The sequence below is a fragment of the Pyrgilauda ruficollis genome, unplaced genomic scaffold, assembly GCF_017590135.1.
Source record: "Pyrgilauda ruficollis isolate IOZ18807 unplaced genomic scaffold, ASM1759013v1 scaffold24, whole genome shotgun sequence".
NCBI classification, from domain to species: domain Eukaryota; kingdom Metazoa; phylum Chordata; class Aves; order Passeriformes; family Passeridae; genus Pyrgilauda; species Pyrgilauda ruficollis.
The window spans coordinates 18,426,257-18,443,937 of NW_024523648.1; the positions used below are offsets into that span (position 1 = coordinate 18,426,257).

Sequence of the window (17,681 nt, forward strand, 5' to 3'; positions counted from 1 at the left end):
AATGAAAACAGAGGCATGATTCAGTTATGCTCCATAAAAATTATCTCACTATATTTGTTTCTTTTCTTACTCAGATTGATAGAGAGACCATGTAAAATTACTTTCTATGTCTGCCTTCACACAGAACCTCAGAAAGATTGTTTTTAAACTGTCCATTATACAAAATACAGGAGAATGGGACCCAGATCCTTTGCTAAGTTATGTAAGAAACAGTTACATTATGTATATCTAAGTGTATGTATACAGGTAGTAAAATATGTACTCTGTGTTTGTGTGTGTGCCCACACATATAGAATTAATTTTTATACTTTAATTAAAGCTTACGGATCTCAATGGTAATTGGAACATTCCTAAAATTCAGGTGTTGGATTTGGAAACATTTTGCACAGACCATTCAATATGCCTAAATCCAATATAAAATCCAGCCTAGCACTAGGGCAAGTTCATGTGAGAACTGATATGCTCAGAGAGAATCCTTTGCTTACGAACATGGACCTGGAGGCAGACAGAGATGTGCCTTACCTTCCTGTGACTCCAACTCACATGGAATCCCAAGTGTTGCAAGCTTGAATAAAACATCAGAGAAAAATAATTTCGAGCAAGGACTGACATGTGAATAGCTAGAAGACTTTGTAAGAACTAGTCTGCTTCCAGCACACCAGGAAAAGAAGGCTTGAGCCCAGATTTTTTACTGAGGACTCTAGGACATATTTGACAATGAATGAAACTGCCCCTTCTCTGTTGCCTTTCCATTGCTTAAGAAACCTTTATCAGAATTTTTCTCAGACTTTTCTACCCTAGCTCCACTCATTTACAGGCATTCAGCAGATCTTTGCTTCCATCTACACTGGGAAATTTTTACTCCTGCCTCCTCTTGAGCAGTTCCCATTCCAGGCTCCTGCACCAAGCGGGGAGTGGTGCCACGGCAATCATGTTCTGTCAGTGGCAAGCACATCAAAACCCATGAATTGATGACTCCTGGACTTCAGTGACCATAGACAACAAACCCTGCCACACACATCCAAAACAAACTTTTAGCCATAGTTTATACACTGGTACTTTGGGGAAGCAGAAGGGAGGATTTCTGCCTTGTTGCCACTAGATGGAGTGAAGCCAAAACTGTAGATTTTATTAGTCTTGTGATGGAAATACATCCTTTCCCTATATAGGTTTGGGTTTTTGTTGTTTGGGTTTTTTTCTTAAATAAGTCTATTAAGCTGAGAACCAAGCCTGTCTGGTTCTGGAGTGAGAGAGCCCTGTTAATGTTAGTGTGCTGCTCTGATTTGTAACTTGGGTTCATGCAAAGGATTGATGACACGTGGACTTTACATGCTGGGCACCGGAGAACTGAAATCAAATTCTTAAAGACTGATTGCTTTCTTTGTCTTCCAGTACCCAATTCAGATGAGTAAATAAGGAGATTTAGCTACGGAGAGAGTCCTCGTGCTGTGACTACAGGGGCACACAGATTCTATCTTTAGGCTTCTAAGGTCGATCATTAATATGGGGTGGTGCTGACAACCTTCAAAGTGTTTAAGCAATAGTCCATCTTTCCTTTTTCTCTTTCACTCTGTTAGCCCACCTTCTGCACTTGTCCATGTGTGCATCTAAACTCCAGTGCTCTGCTCAACTAATTACATACTCATAACACGTGGGGAAAACATGACATATTTCTTCTTGGTGTGCAGTATATTATCAAACACTGTTTTCACAGCACACCTGCTACTCCCTGATGTGCTTAGCATTGCTCTACTCCATCTAGGGGAGCTTGGTTATTGTTTTAAATGGCAGGTGACAATAAGGTAACAGTTATGATTTCTCAAAATCTAGTGCACACAGATGTGTACTTTGAAAAGTGCAGTGAAGTTTCAATGGTGAGCATACCTACATAGAGTTCATTACACCATTGTTTTTTTAATTATACCAAATCTGCATTATGACTGAAACAGTTGAAATCCCCAAAACTACAAGGAACAGCTTTGCTTAGAGAATAGAATAGAATAGAATAGAATAGAATAGAATAGAATAGAATAGAATGGAACTACCTGAGTTGGAAGGGACCTACAATGATCCTCTAGTCCATCAGCCTGACCAAGAGCTGACCAAGTTTAACACATGTTAAAGACATTGTCCAAATGCCTTGTTTAAGCACTAAAAGGGTTTGGGTGTTGAACACTTCTCTAGGAAGCCTGTTCCAGTGTTTGACCACCCTCTCAATATCTACTAAACTCCTAAGAACACTTAATTCCTCCTACATTGTATTTGGCAAGAAAATAAGCAATTTTTTCATACTCTTCCTTGAATCTGAATTATAAGCTATTTTTTTACCCCTATTCTTTCTGAAGCAGGAAATATTACTACTTTACAAACTTTGAAGGCCTTCTGTTAAGCAAATGAAAACCTTACAGATCTCTGCTACTGCTAATACTCTTCCAGATGAGGCTGCTTGGATGTTACTTCTTTTCCACCAAGTGAGGCTCCTTTTTACAGAACTCAGTGATGAAATGATTTAAGGCAATAGCTGCTCAGAAATCCAAATACATCTCATCAAGAGCCTTTTAAAAGAAAATTTTGTTGAGGAATGTTTCTGCTTGAAGAATAATCTTGTATTTTCTCCAGGAAGTTTTGAACAGATTCAGAAAAAAATCAGAAATGTTGAAACATTAATGTTTCTACTTTAAATATTCTGTTACTGTATTTTCCATATTTTTTAAAAAGCAATGAAATTACTAATTATAACAGGGGATTATAAATATAATTAATAATTGATTGATATTTTGACTCTAAACATAATTTTGTTTGAGATTTTGAAACTGATTAGTGGAAATTATAGGGCAGCAAAAAAAGCTGACATTTCAATGTAGAGTGCATCAATTTGAAACAAAACCACTGTTTCTGTCTGAAAGAGTCTTTCAACCCCTTTTAGAGAGCTCCCCGTGTCAAAGGCTCACCTCCCCATGTTGTGCATGCACATTTTCAAGTCTGCCAGCGTTTAATAATGACAGATTGTGAGATCTCAGTTGTGCGAGCAAAGCTGATTTTTTTTCCATTCCAAGACTGGAATTGAAGTGGAACAGGGCAAGAGCCAGACAGTCTCATCATGGACAGGAGAGGAAGAGTGGGCAGGAGTATAGGAGAGAAAGAGACAAGGAAATGCACTAGCAGTCCAGGCTTGTGGCTTCTAGGACTTCCAGAGAGAAAGGGAAACAGAGCCCAGCTGGGCTGCCTCCAACCAGGGTTATGACAACTTCCCACATCCCAGCTCTTCCTTCAGCAAAACAGTGGAAACATCCAGTTTAGCCTGCTGGCACACACAGTCTGTTTTCTAACCAAAAGGCATGACTTTCTAAGCAACCAAATTTTTCTTACCAACACTTTAAGCTGGATACAGCTGCCATATCATGACTTCCCAATTAGGAGAATGGCAAGGTTATCCCAAGCACTACAGGACGTTTTGATGCAAAAAATAAAGGGTTTATTGACCCTTCTTCAGTAACAATTTTCTGATTATCTCCCTCTTCCTTGAAAATCCTGCTGGAGTATTGGTTCAGTATCACATTTCTCAAACATCAGATACATCAATAGCTCTTGAAATTAGCACAGGATTTCTTTCAGGGCTCTCCCACATCTAACTATTCCTCATCCTATCTTCTTTACAATAGCTGGCACCCCTGCATTAAAAATGTGCCACAAAGAAGTTTATGATTATTTGTTGCTTTGATGAAACACTGACTATAGCCATTAGTATGCATATACATTTCTAATCTTCATGGGTGAGGGCATCTACAACTACCTAACTTAAATTTCTTAAAAATTACATCAAATACGAAAAAACTTATGAGCTTTTTTCATACTCAGTGGAGACAAAGAAGCATGTTTATAGGGCAAATAATTTCTTCTGATACCATATGTGAGGCTATGGTACCAATAACTCAAGGGGTATCTTTTTCCTTTTGCCAGTCACAGAAGGGGACTTGGGTGAATAATTTAAAGAAGATTATTAATACTTTAGAAGGTAAAATTTTGGCAGATTAATCCCAACAACTATGTTGTAACTTGCAGTGAAAAATGGGAGTTTGGCAAGCAAAAAGCTCTGTATTGGAACATAGCTATGCATATCCTAATGCCTATATATTTAAATACTAATGAGTCTATCCAAACCCCATAAAAGCACAACTATATTATTTTAATAATATTCTAATAATATAGTAATACTTTGCATCAACTACATTTTTTCCTTTTTCACCTACCTTTCTATCTCTTTATAGTCTGGAAGATTCACTACATAAATATTTGGTATGTGGTCCTAATTTTTTAACTTATTGAAGAAAATTATTTGGAAAATTATTGAAGAAAACTTATTTGGAAACATCTCACTCTCAATTGCATATTTTTTGGCAATATTCCATAGTGCAAAAAGGGTTTTTAAATTAGGTTGCTTCCTCTAACTCCTGTTGTAAGCCTCAAGTCTTATGTAGTTTTGTAGCAGTGAAATAGCATTTCATTCTGAGACAGTAAAGAAAATTGCTTCCTTCACCAAGCAAAGGGGAGAAAAGATCCTGCTGGGGGCTGCACTGGCTGTGCCTGAGGTCAGGGAAGGGGAAAGTGAGCAGCTGAAGCTCATGTGCACGCAATGTTTGCTCCCAATGTGTTTGTGCCTGGGAGCACAGGAGCCACAGCCTGCGCTCAGGACGGACACAGCTCTGGCAGTGTGTCCTTGCCATTCAAACCTGTTATTCAGCCTGCCCAGTGCTAGGCCTGTCCTTAGTCATGAAGCAAAATTATGCCAGTGAAAGCAATTCTTTTTGATATGGAAAAACGTCAGAAGGGGCTTGGATAAGATTAGAAAAACAATTTCCTTTGCTGACCAAACACAAATTTTAAGCCAGGTCACCAAAGGTGAAATGTCACTACACCAAGTTATGTAGTTTTGACTTCCCAGTTAATCCTTATTTCAAGGTAATGAAACTTAACTGTCAGCTGGAATACCGTGTCCAGCCCCAGCATATACACCTTCAAAAGGATTTTGAAAAATTGGAAAGCATTCAGGAAACCACTTCAGGAATGCTTTGAGAACTCTTTAATCCAGCAGACAAAGGCATAACAAGATCCAGTATCAGAGAGCTGTGTTTTGAAATATTCAGATTAAAATAAAGGTTATAAGAATTGCGTAAGCAGGGAAAGACTTATTACATTATCCATCACTTCAAACTTTTGAATCTAGACTGGTTAATATCTTATTAAAAGATCATCATTTGCTTAGCTAGAACTATGGATTTGAGTTGAGAATTTCAAGATTTTTAAGATTCCTCTTGGGTCTTGATAAGCAATAAGTCAATGTGAAGTAAGGTACTTGCTTTCAAGCATTATGTCTCATGTCTTCTCTCTTTGAGCATGCACTTAAAAGTTGGTACAATAGTCTCATACCCAAAGGAAAACCCAAGCCAAGCTTTAGACAAACTTTGATCTTTGGTTATTTTAAACTATGGTGTTTGATTCTTATAGATGAAAAAATACATTGTGGATTTTTTTGTTGTTTTGTTGGGGGTTTTTTTGTTTGTTTTGTTTGGTTGGTTTGTTAGTTTTTTAGGAAGCTTGGTTTTGGAGTTTTTGGGTTGTGTTTTTTTGTTAGTTTGTTTGTGTGTGTGTGTGTTTGTGTAGTAGAGATGTGAATTATGATCCAATCTTAGACATACGTTCAAAGTGCTGGGGAAGAGATCATGCTGCAAAGAACAACTATAGATAACAATTTGCTCTAGGACTCTTTCTTTCCATACTTATTCAAAGTTCACTTGCAAATTATAGACTCATCAGACTTGATCAGTATTTAGAGGCGCTCAGCTATATTTTACCAAAAGAATATACTTCAGACCATTTGTATTTTCTCTATTTGACATTCTTATTGCAATGGTTACCTGGTATTGTTTATGTTACCTGAGTGGATGAGTGGTCTAACACATCAAGCACAAATACTTGTACATGTCCCATCCACAGAGGTTTCCTTGAGTAAAATTTCATTACTTAATCGGAATACGAAAAATTGCATAAGAAAAACTTAAATTATTTGAAGTTCTTAAATATTCTCTGAGTTCTTCGAACCACCCAATGAACTTTCAGAGGAAAGTGGACTGATACATCAGAGAATTGTGATGTCCCCTTCTCTTTAACACATCATTTTTCTAGGTGCCATGCTGCACCTTTTACCTATTGCTTCTCCATCTCTTTATATGTAACTTTGTAGTGGTCAAATCCTTCTGTCACCAGAGCTTTCTCACACTTTTCCTTATGTCTGTTTTCTTCCCATCCAGACCACTCCAATTCCAGATTATTCCATTCCCACAAGCGCTAGATTTAGAAAAGTATGCAAATTGTGAAAATTAGGAGGCATGTGTGCAAGTCCCTTTGCTATAGCTACTCTATGGAGTTTTGCTCATCTGAAATCCATTTTTCCATTGCAGATGTCCAAGGCATCTGAATGAAGCATATGGTACTTTATGACATGAAGTAATATTCTCGCTGTGTGTACCCAGAGCACTTCAGGAGCAGCAGAAGTTCTAACCTTTATCTCTGAATCTTTTTGAATTTCCTTGTGGTTAGAGGGAATAGCACTAAGCCTGCCCTCTTACATAACATTTCATCAGACAGTGATGGTATTGAAAGCAGACCTGTATGCATGCTTACGTATTCAGAAGTTTGTTTACTTCTACTTATGTAAATTGGTTTGCTAGGAGCAACATACGCCTCCCTTTTCAACTAAAGGATTTGTGAAGTTGTTAAATGGAAGTACAGATCTAAGACTAGAACAAAAATAACTATGGGGTGCATTGCCTTCTGGTTTCCAGATGATTTAAGTGGTCTAATCTTATTTCATTAGTCTGTGAATTTCTCCTTATTCCTACCCAGGCTTACCATCATATGTAGAAAAGTGGATTATTCAGACCTTAAATAGCATGGCATGAAAAGAAAGATAAGTATGCAAGGCAGTACTGTCATTTTGAACTTGCTGAAGATCCTTAAGTACTTTGCAGCTGGAAGCTTTATAAACACTTGGTTGTAATCAAATACATAATTTAGAGAAAGTACAGTGCTTTTCCACATGCAGTGTCAAGCACTCATGACAACTGATACAGACCCTGTAAAATAACATACCTGCACTGCCTGGACTGCTCAGTGTTCCCTATCGATGAGCCCCTTCTGGCCCCTGGATAATTTAACATAAATTAAAAAAGATAGCATATTTAATCTCTTTTTGATATCAAAATGGATAAGCATTTATGTGAACAGTAAGATATCTCAATATCAAATCTTATTATCAAATTGAATAATTACTAAGTGTTAGGTATAGATACCTGAAGAACCCTACCCTTTGATGTCTATTATTCTGGTAATAATCCTAGTCAACCGCTAAGAAAATGAAAAGAACCATAGAATATCCTGAGTTGGAAGGGACCCAAAAGAATCATCGAGTCCAACTCCTGGTCCTGCACAGGACACCCCAAGAGTCACACCCTGTGCCTGAACAGTGTCCAAACACTTCTCAAACTCTCTCAGGCTGGTGCTGTGATCACTTCCCTGGACACTGGAAGCCTGTTCCAGTGTCCACTACCCTCTGGATAAAGAACCTTCTTCTAATATCTAATCCAAACCTCCCCTGACACAACTTCATACCCTTCCCTTGTCTTCTGTCCCTGGGCACCAGAGAGAAGAGATTGGTGCTTGCCCCTCAGCCCCACCTTGCAAGGAAGCTGTGGACTGCCATAGACTGCAAAAGACCACAAACTCCCTCAATAGTTTTCTTGAACATTCATAAAGGGTAGTTGATTTTTGAGAATGGACACTCATTTGCATTCATTTAGATCCCAGCTCAGCCTCCCAGAAGGTGGCAGGCGAGCTGGGTTAGCAGCAAGCATCCTCATGGAAGTGAGGATGGCAGACCTTGCTCCTAAAATTTGAGACAGAACTCTTCAGATACCAGATTTGCTCTTGAGATGTAATTTTTATTTTTTTTTTTTAGTTCTGCTCTTTTATCAGTTTGAACATGACATTGTATTTTTGTGGTAAAGGACATAGCTCAAATCCAAGAAATTCCAAGTCTCTTCAAGAAGAGGAAAAGACAAATCTTTATTTAATTTTTCCTTAAATTCACTCTCTTTAAATATTGTCTCTTTACATACATAATTTTTATTGCATAACACACAGTACTTGGGATCATGTTTTATTTAAAAGAAGACTTCATAGTGAATTCACCCACAGCTGACAAAGATCTCTTAATAAATAACAAAAAATAAAGAAGGAACTGAAGGAATTAAGAAACAATGTGCTATGTTAGTTACTGCACATATCTCTCTCAAAATTTAGCTATAATAATTGGATAATTTAGTCAGAAATGGACAGACATTATTGTGTGACATTAGGAGCAAAGAGAAAGAAAGAATTCCATCATTTACATAGAGTTGATGAATTAAGTATTAACTGTGCACAAATTTTATAAAACTGGCCAGGTAAATTAACTCAACTTGGCAAAAATAATTCAATTCATGGTCAAATTGTACAATTAAAACAAGCTGGTGCTGTTCAAACTGATACATTTCACTTAAAAATACATATAAATATTCCTAGATTTCCAGCAAATAAAAAATTCCACTTATTCTGGCCAAATCTCAGTCCCATTCTGTTTCATGCAACACAAGTGAATGGTTTTGTGGTGATACAAATTTTTTGTTGTTATTCAGTTTTCATGGTTTCTGTTCACATCTATTTATTGCCTGTTATGAAAAAAAGCCTCTTAAGAAAATTACTTAGAATCATAAAATGTTAAGGGTTGGAAGGGACCCTAAATATCATCTAGTCGCAACCTCCCCAGCTATGGGAAGGGACAGCTTTCACTAGACTAGGTTGCCCAAGGTCTTGTCCTACCTGGTCTTAAACACTTGCCAGGGCTGGGGCATCCACAACTTTCCTGGGCAACCTGTTCTAGTATCTTATCACCCTCACTATAAATAATTTCTTCCTAATACTTAACATTTTTGCCCCTAATTTTGTTTGCAACCGTTACTCCTTGTTCTTTCACTATGGTTCCTGATGAAGAGTCCCTTGACAATTTCCCTGTAGGACCTCTGCAGACACTGGAAGGTTGATGTGAAGTCTCATCTTCTCTTCTCCAGGATGAACAGCCCCAACTCTCTCATCCACCTTTTCAGGGAAGTTGCCCCAGTCCTCTTAAAAACTTCATGGCCCTCCTTTGGACTTGCTCCAACTGTTTCATGTCCTTATGCTGGGGACACCAGAACTGAATACAATACTCCAGGTGGGGTGTCACAAGACCAAAATAGAAGGGGAAAATCCCCTCCATCAACCTGCTGACCAGACTCCTTTTGATGCAACCCAGCATTCCATTGGAGAATCTTTCTGGGCTGCCAGCACACACTGCTGGCTTATGTTGAGTTTTTCATAAACCATCACCCCCAAGTCCTTCTGCTCAGGGCTGCTCTCAATTAGTTTTCTGCCCAGCCTGGAGGTATGCCTGGGATTGCTCTGACCCAGGTGCAGGACCTCGCACTTTGCTTTGTTGATCTTTGTTGATGGGTTTTGCATCAGCCCATCTCTTGAGTGTGTCAAGATCCCTCTGGGTGGCATCCCTTCCCTCCAGCCTGTCGACTGCCACTCAGTGACACCACTCAGCTTGGTGCATCAGTAAAATTGCTGAGGATGTGCTCAATCCCACTGCCCATGTTGCCAGCAAAGTTGTTGAACAGAAAGGGATCTAGACCAGGCATTATGTTTTCAAGGGCTTACAGAGACAGCCATATGTGGCACACATTACATTATAAGATATTCTGTGCCCTGTCACCTCATCACCTAATTCAGAAGCAGCTTAGTATTATTTCTTCATAACAATTAGCTGACATGTTCATAATACATTTGAAATATTGAAGAGGATACTGTCTTTTGTTTGAACTGATGGTTTCAGTTAAACGCCTCTGTATTTCCCAAAACATCCAGTGCCAATCACTATCACTGAGATATATTTAGGTTTAATTAAAATGTCAAATTCAATTGTGCCATGTGATATTAATATAACAAGGGATATTAACTTCTGCCTTGTGTGATGCACATACTAAATTGTTATCACATGCACTCCATCCTCAACATATCCCTGGCAGGATTCTTGCCACTTAAAATCTGCCCCGCTGTCAGAAGGAACCACCCATCATTTTATTTGTTTGATTGGAGCATCTTCTGCTGCTTGGGGTGGGGGTAGGCTCTGTTTACTTTGGGCAAGTCAAACATCTTCCACAACCTTCTTGCTCTGTTGTAGTGAGGAAAAAGTGCTTGTTAAGTTCAAAGGAGACATGTCCTCAGTCATGGACAGCAATGGGCTGCTTCAAGAGCAATACCAGGGGAAAACCTGAAGTACACAGAGCAAAAGAGGAGCATTCCTTACAAAGTGTAACAGTAACAGCAGGCTGAGAATTGTCCTTTCCTCTTCATAGCTGCTGGACATGAGATCCACAAACAAGGACAATATGTTGCTTTTTGTGAATTTCTTGTCCTTTGAGACATGATGCAACTAACTTCTTTAATCTCAGGGAAGTTCTGAATGATTTTTCCTCTGAAACACTAGAGATTTGAAACACTTCAAAAAGGAAGAAGCTAAAGCAAGAAGCTCGGGCATGTTATATGAGGATACAATAATTACAGCTTGGTTATAGACCAGATTTTGAGAGGAAAACCACCAGGAGATGAAGACCTAAAGTGGAGCAAGGACACACTAGCTGATGCAGCTGGAGACAAACTCTTCCCAAATTGTGAAACTTTGAATTTTACATTTTCTCCCTTTCAAGTTGCATGAACTTGTGCTGTTTGGGAGTAGAGGGAGACATCACACAAAAAGCACCACTTGTAGGAATCTCACTCAACACGTTTTCATGAAAGAAATTAACCAGAGACCCTGTTAATTACTCACAGTTCTTGGAAGAAGCTGTATTGGCTGCCTTCCTGGTTCCACACATATTGCCTTTATTAGGCGTTATACAGCAAGTGAATCATACATGACAGGGCTGGTCTGACTCTAATATTTTGAGGTTATCTGGTCCTATTTAGTGATGTTCCCTAGAGATCCAGATGTCCCCAAAGCCCCTCATGGCAGAGAAGAAGGAAGAGAACTCATCTCAAATGGGCTTCTGTTCTCTCCTACTCATCTCTCTTCTTTGTCTAGATAATATTGCAATTCAACTAGAGAAAATAGAGGTGGAGTGGAGATTAACTGGTAACTTCATTCATTCATTTCAACCCAGATTTTGGCAGGATTGTCTGCTCTAAAACCAGTAGAGCATCAACAAAACAGGGAGAAAGAGTGTCTAAGGTTAATTTAGAGAAGGAGAACAACAGACTTCAGAGAGATTAACACAATTTTTTACTTCGTCACTGAAAGTTGTTACAAGCAAGAGTCTAGACTGGTCATAGAGCAAATGAAACAGGAAATATAGGATGTGTGTGACGCTTTGGCATATGAGATCACTGCTTTCATTCTAGATTAGCAGTTTTTGAAGGATTCTAGTAGCTCAGGTTCCTCAAGATATTTTGGAGAATTGAAAGGTTTTGTAAAGTGTTCATGACTTTATGAACAGCAGCTTTAAAGGTAATGTTGAGAGGCACTTCATCAGTCAAAGCTGGAATCATCCCCAGGGAAGAAAAAAATTCCAATCAAGAAGAAATTTTCTTCAGGCCCTGTGTAGACTAATCTTATTTAATCTGGTAAACTGAATTTGTGAGCCTTCTGGAGACTTTTCAAAGGTAGATGTGTGAGGAGCAATTTTTTCTCCCAAAGAACAAACAAAGGAGAAACAACTTTCAACTACCTGAAAGCCTGAGTGCCTGGAGCACACAGATGTGCTCAGGGCATCTAAAGAGCTCAAATGAAATTTTGATGGGAATGAAGTGAAAGAAGCTAAAGAAAGATAATAACACTTTCTTTTCCTTCTTAGGTGTGCACAGAGTAATTTATATTTGAAGTCAGAACCAGGCAATACTAAGGATGTTTCATTCATGATGACTGTGAAATAGAGATGGCATTTTTGCCAGGAATACATTTACCCATGTTAATGAAGTTCTTTATCGGGGGTTGTATGAAGTATTTACTCATGTTCTGGGATGGGATGTTGCCCTGTCTAGGTAGAGACATATTTTAGAGTTGTTTTCCACATAGCAAAGATAAAGTACTGAAAAAAACAGGATCAAAATTACCGCTGCTTAGAGTGCTTTCCTGGCTTAAATCCACAATGTTAGAAAGAACTCCAAACTAAAAAACAGGTGCACTATGTCCAAAGGCATTTAGGTGCCTAATTGTCTGTGAAAACAGTATGAGCCGTTGAAGATCTTGACAAGTGTGATTTATCTTACAGGGACGCCACATTCTCCTGCATTCTTGCATCTTCTCCTAAGCCACGACCCGACATTGCCCATACGACCTATCCCACCGGCGGCTGAATTATCGTGCAGATAAGCTATGTGCCAAATGTTCTGCGTCAACAGTGGGATATCATGTTTTCTAATTCCCATTCAGAAAGGTGGCTTTGAACGGAAGTTATTAAGGAGCCACAAGTGGAATACTTGTGCTAAGTGAGTGTAGTTGGGGCGGGTCCAGCCACTGAAACGGAAGAAACACAAGACCAGGAGTCAGTCACCAAGGACAGACCAGCCCAAGACTCCAGATGGAAATGCACCCAGGAAAAATGAGAAATCATGGGTACCTCAAACCAAAGAGCAAATCAAGAGTAAGGTCAAGAAATCAAAGAGCTTGCACTGAAAGTTGTGGATAAATGTGAGCTAGGACTAGAACTAGACAATGCAGATTAGTTGAGAGGCAGGCACCATGAAGAAACAAAGGGGTATTTGTAAGGCAGTGAAATCAGTTTATGGGATTGTACCTGAGTCAGAAACGCATGGCATCCCTTGGACAGTTAGGAGTCTCAGGACACCAATCTCCTAGAGGGTATTGAGCCAGCTCCTGGCTGCAGAGCTTGACTGCTTACTCAGGACCTAAGAGAGGAGGATATGTGTGTAACATGACACAAATCATCAGTTTGCTCATTCAGTGCAGATATGTCAATATACAAACAGGAATAATTCATATAATCATCAGCTGGGACCACCAGATCTCCCAGGTTTCTTCTTTTCTGATTTATGTAACTGTGGACTGTGTCTTGGGGCAGAAATGAGGTTGGGGTATGTGACTGACAGTACAATGTCTCAAGCCTCCTTTGGCTCTGGGGCTGTGCTACAGCCCTTCGTGCTCTGCAGGCACTCCTGCCAGATGTGCTCAGAGATCAAGACAAGCTCTGTGTTCAGGGCTGCAAAGCAGAACAGCTTCTGTAGTGGCGATGACAAAGATACAGTCCTTGCTGTGAAGGAGATGGGCACCAGTTGTTTGTGTTTTGTCTCAGTGTGAGACAAAAGACACGGACTACAGTCATTCCTGAAGTGCGGCCACATCAGAAGTAGAATATAGTCATTAAATCTGTAGATTAAAAGTAGGTATAGGCTTCAACATCTTGCTGAATCAATGGCTCTGTAATTGCCAGGGAACATTAAAAGGTTAGTCTGTTAGTTTAACTACAGCATACAATAGAAGTCAGGCACTCACAGTGGAGGAAAGATGCAGCAATGTTAATACAAATGTGCTTTACAGTGATATTGCTGGATAAATGCTATCTGCAGAATATAACTATTTAAGTTTTTAAAATATAAACAAAAACCTGCATAACTACTTTTAATGGCATAAAATTCTAGTTGTAGATCACACCAAAGAATAAATATTCTGTGTATTTTCCATGTCAGATCAAGACCCTTTGCGGTCCTCACTAACCACACTGTAAAAAAAAGAAAAAAGTTGTTTAGAATCCAAAATGTCTCAGTTTGCTTACTACTATATACGTGAAAGAAATATGTGTGAAAAACAATCATTGATCAAACAGAAAATGAAACATTTTTGGTTTAAAAATAAACCCCATAATGAGAAAATAAAAATTATTTATGAAGTCAAACGACTTTTAAATCTTTAAATTCCCCACATACCTTCTAGGATTATAGTAACCTGTGGAAGGTCATTATAGTTATAAGGGAAAAGATTAAATAAGCACTTAAGCAGACATAAATAAAACAGACAGGTTAAAAGCTATTAAATTGAACAAGACTAGAGGGAAACTTATCAGTGCTGTAAAGGAATCCAAACACAGAAGGAAACAAACATAATGTTGAAAATAGCTAATGGAAAGTAGCAACTCTGCAAGAAAAAATCTTATTAAGTCCCAAGTCATCTATACCAAAGTAAGTTCTTGCTCCATAAGGAGAAGTATGACAAATATATTACGTGAAAACTTCTGTAATGAGTTCAGAGCTTTTTCCCCCAAATAACACACAGCAGGATATAAAATTTGCATTAAAAATATAAGACAATATGATTGCAAAGTAGTAGCTAGAAGGAAGCCTAAGGGAACAGACTGCTATGATGTTTGCTTCAGCCAGTGCTCAACTGGAGGGCAATACCCCTTCCTTTGACACAAATACCTGTCTGTTGAGGGAGAAAAACAGGAGGCGGAAAAGAGGCCTTGAAAATGGAGTCTGCATTCTTCCCAGAAAAAAGTCACAGTGAAGACTTAGGAAAGACTGAAAGACAATGTACATATATATTACATCTATATATATATGTGTGTGTGTGTGTATTTGTATGTGCATGTGTATATATATATATATATATATATATAGGAGAGTGTGAGGGGGAGAGAGCGGAGCTAGCTGCGCCCGCCAGGTTGGGAAGCCGGCGGGCGGCGGGAGGAGCGGGGCGGCCGGCAGCGGAGCGCGTGGGGCGACGGAGGGGAGGCGGGCGGGAGGCGGCGGGCGGGCAGGCCGGTGTGAGCTGTTTGGCCACTGGAGCCAATCGAAAGCGGGGCCTTGATCCTCTGCTCGGGCAGTGGCTGCGCCGAGCCAGTGCCGCGCTGCCCGCAGCCGTCGGGAGCGGCACAGCCGCCTCGCTCTCTCCGCGCACCGCTGGCCGCACCGAGCGCCTATGGGCATCTGCAGCCGGCGAGGGCTTCGCACCACCGCCACCGGCAGCAGCGGCAGAGGGCGGCGACCGCCACCCCGCTTCATCGCCTCTTGGGATCTATAGCCGGCGGACGGAGCGCGCTGCGGACCCTTCCCCGCCGCCGTGCAGGTATGGGGCGGCCGGGGGGCACCCAGCGCCCTGACCCGCCACCGCTCCTCTTGCGGCCGGCTCGCTCCCTTCCTTCTCCTCCCCTGCCCTGCCCTGCTACCGCCTCTCCGGGGACAGGCGGCGGGCTCCGCGGGCGCGGTGGCGGTGACAGCGCGGAGCCGCCGCAGCCCCGTCCCGCACCGCGCCGTCCCGTCCCGTCCCGTCCCGATATATATATATATATATATATGTCAGCTAGTCATTTGGATCAGGAGCATGCAGGGAGAGATATGCCTGTGACAGAGGTGTTGGGGCAAGGGGGGTGATGGAAGTGCAGTCAGTGGCTGCTGTGTCTCTTGGGCCATGGCTGGAAGTGTGGCTTGGTCTCTAAACCAGCAATTTCATTTCTCCAGGGAAAAATAAATCGGCAATATATGAAGGAAAAACACATAATAAAAAAGAAACAGGACCTTTTTGTTATTCTTGGGGGGTAACTAAAGTTCCAGAGGTGTAGCTTCACTGGATTCACTGAGGGATGTTTCTGCTAATAAAGCTTTTAAAATGAGGGATGGATTATACTCCAAGTATGGATATTTCTAAATATGTCTGGGTTTATATATTTCTCAATATTTCTATTTTTATTTTTCTGACTTTTGCCTGTACAAAATATAAACAAAACCATTCTTAACTAGTTCTGTATGCCCCAAAGAGACAAAAGTATGCATGTTTTATAGGGAATGAAAAATAACATACCATTTTGTTGGAAAAAAATAATTAAATACGGAATAAATTAAAAATGTTACGGAGATCACCATTAAAAATGTACATACTGGTGTCACGCAAAGGTATCTATGCAACTCTGCTCTCTGTTTCAAATGCTTCAATCTGCCAAATTTGGATCAATATTGACTTTCAATGGCATCTGATGTACCAAGAGGCATAGATGCTGCTGAATTCAACAGCATCAGTTAAATGCAGGTCATTGAATTAATTAAGAGTGCATCTGTTATAACTCATCATTTTGTTCTCCCTAATTTTAATAAGCAATTTTGCCAGCATGCTTACTGGAAACATTACAACATCTTCTTGCACTGAGAAAACCCACAGGACCTATTTATCTGGTTCAACTGTATATTGTTTAAACAGAGGGTCAAACCAAAGGCTCGTTGTTTTGCCCATAAGACAGGTCTAAGATTTGCCTTAAGATTACAGCACATCTGCAGGAGGGAGAATACTTTTCCACAGGTCACTTAAGTCATTCTGAGCAAGAGGAATACCAACACCAAAGATGCACCAAGGAATGACAACCACAGCCTCTGAGAGTGAATAACCTGAGATTCAGGACGAGGAGGCATCCTGGTTCTATTTTCTGTGCATGCCAAGATTTGACGTGTAGTTAACCCAGCTGGGGCTAGGAGCCCAAATAGAGTAAGAAAAGCAAACTCAACTCAGGCAAAGAATGCTTTGTCGTACCTCAGATTTAGCCCTCAGGTGATCAAGCACTGCATGCTTTCAATTTTACCGGCTAGGGATATTTTTCTTAAATGTTCAGAGAACAAACGTGTCTGAATATTGAGCATGACACAAAATGTCATGAATGCTTAAAGTTGCGGGTCCTTCAGCTCACGGAGGAAGATGCGAAGGGAAGGAAGCTGTTTTGTCAGACACAGGGTGAGAATGTCCCTACATAAACAAAGGGCCCGGGATTGGACGTCGTCTTAGGGACGGGGACGTGGGGGGGCCCTGTCACCGCGGTGGCTCCAGCCCTGTCACCATGGTACCTCCAGCCCCGTGGCCAGGGTGGCTCCGGTGCCGAGTCACGGTCGGAGCAGGGCTCAGCCTCCCCGCGGTGCTGACAGCTCGTTAATTAATTCCGTTAATTCGGCCGTGAGCGGCTCCGCAGCCCCCCCGGCCCTCCCGGCTGCCGCAGCCGCACCCCGGAGCTCCCCCGGGAATTCCGGCCCGGGAGCCGCTCGGTGCTGGGCTGTGAGCGGGACCGGCGAGGTTAAACCTCCCTAAATACCCCAGGGTCCCCCATCCCGGGGGCTGCGGCAGCTCCGGTCTCTCCTGACCCCCCCGCAGCAAACCCAGGCTCTCCAAAATCCGGGAAAACCCCCGAGCAACCAAGCAAGCCCTTGTTCCTCGTGTCGCGCTCGTTAAATGCTGCAGAAATCCCCTCCCGGCCGGCCGGGGCTGCCGCGGCAGCTGGCGGCATTGTGTGCCAGTACAGACGGCTCGGAACGAGCGCATTCATCCCGGGGCTGTCACAGCCGCGGGGACCGAGCGAGCGCCCGGGGCCGCGCCCGGCCCGGCCCGGCCCGGCCCGGCCCGGCTCCGCGCGGGGAGCCCGGCGGGACCGCGCGCGCCTCGGGGGAGCGGCGCGTCCCAGCCCTGGCCGCCCGCGGGGCGCTCGCAGGGGCACGGAACGAAATCAGCGAGAGCGGCGCCGAGCTCTGGCTGCCTTGCTCCGAGCGCCCTGGGAAGTCAC

The 17,681-nt window shown here is 41.6% G+C and overlaps 1 protein-coding gene across 1 annotated transcript in view; it reads left to right on the forward strand.

Moving 5' to 3' along the window:
- The first annotated feature begins 14,977 nt into the window (after positions 1–14,977).
- GREM2 (gremlin 2, DAN family BMP antagonist) overlaps positions 14,978–17,681 on the forward strand; it is a 43,511-nt gene continuing 40,807 nt past the window's right edge. The window contains exon 1 of the mRNA XM_041469909.1: positions 14,978–15,214. The gene's annotated coding sequence lies outside the window, so the exon portion shown is untranslated. The remainder of the gene's footprint in view (positions 15,215–17,681) is intronic.